The sequence below is a fragment of the Geospiza fortis genome, unplaced genomic scaffold (genome assembly GCF_000277835.1).
Source record: "Geospiza fortis unplaced genomic scaffold, GeoFor_1.0 C13418076, whole genome shotgun sequence".
Classification (NCBI taxonomy): domain Eukaryota; kingdom Metazoa; phylum Chordata; class Aves; order Passeriformes; family Thraupidae; genus Geospiza; species Geospiza fortis.
In genome coordinates this window covers 1-1,060 of record NW_005062196.1, presented here as the reverse complement: position 1 = coordinate 1,060, position 1,060 = coordinate 1, and the positions used below count along the sequence as shown (strand labels likewise).

General features: G+C 46.4%; 1 long non-coding RNA gene across 1 annotated transcript; it reads right to left on the bottom strand.

Moving 5' to 3' along the window:
• Positions 1–82: 82 nt before the first annotated feature.
• On the bottom strand, positions 83–1,059 carry LOC115949450. Its single transcript, XR_004082900.1, has 2 exons — positions 1,003–1,059; positions 83–427 (listed from the first exon to the last, which is right to left on the bottom strand). It is a non-coding gene; the product is annotated as an uncharacterized LOC115949450 (long non-coding RNA).
• Between the last annotated feature and the right edge of the window lies 1 nt (position 1,060).

The following is a 1,060-nucleotide window of genomic DNA, read 5'->3' as shown; positions in this document are numbered from 1 at the left end:
TGAATAAAGAATTTATTTTGCTTGAACAAAGATAAAATGTTTGCATTTCAGAACCTGTTTCAATGTTTTGACTAGAAAAGGATTTAAGACTTGAAATGTAACTTTATTGAAAGCTTTTGATAATAAAGTTTTGAAGGAAAGCATGCAGCATTTAAGAGTATGCTAAGACTCGGGTAGCAAGGAGCAGCTGATACACAGAATCAATGAACAGGCAGCCAGCTCTTTCCACTTTTTCCATGGCTTCATTGCTGGCAGAATCCTTGACCATATGGTAGAGTGTGGAGTGAAATTCAGACTCTTCTTCCAGCTCTTCCAAAAAAGCTTCACTGCTTTCAGTGAGCTTGAGGTGTTGCACTTTCTCACCGTTGAACATCAAGAGAGACCAGTGGTTGCCTTTGGCAGAACCTGCTGTGAGACGTTCACTCACCTATTGCAGGAAGAAATGCACTGAGGTGAAGCCTGTGCCATTGTCAGAGCACAAATTCCAGTATTTGTGTGTCCCATGCATTTAACCTGAGAGTGAGACAGCCACTGCAGCTCTCACAGTGGGGTGTGCTGCCTTTCTCCAGCCACACGTGGGAGTGTTTGTCAGGCTGGGAGAAGTTTTAACCACGTGTTTTAGTTCACAGGTGGAGACAAACCAACAGAGAGGTTGCTCGTTGCCTCCTTTGCAGCAGGGAGCAAAAGAAACCCTACAGGCAGGAAGCAAGTCCCAGCTGTTCTTTAAAAAGCTGGCAGAGCAGATAGCTGATTTTCAAGGGGCCTCTGGAGAGCATGAAGCTCTGTTACCCCAGCTCTGGCTAAAGCCTCCTTTGGTGACTTTTCAGTTCCATTTTCCTTAGCAAGTGTCTTTGCTGAGGTTTGTGTCCCCTGAAAGCTCTCAGGGGCAGCCTGTGACACTGAACTGAGGCAGGGGTTGAAGCCACCATGGGTGAGTTAATTGTTTCTAACTGGGGATGGGGTCAGTGCTGGCCTGCCCTGGAAGTTTGGGACTCCACAAACCTTGAACACAACTTGCTCTGGCCCTGCTTCTCCATTCCACTTGCTGTGAGCAAAAGCA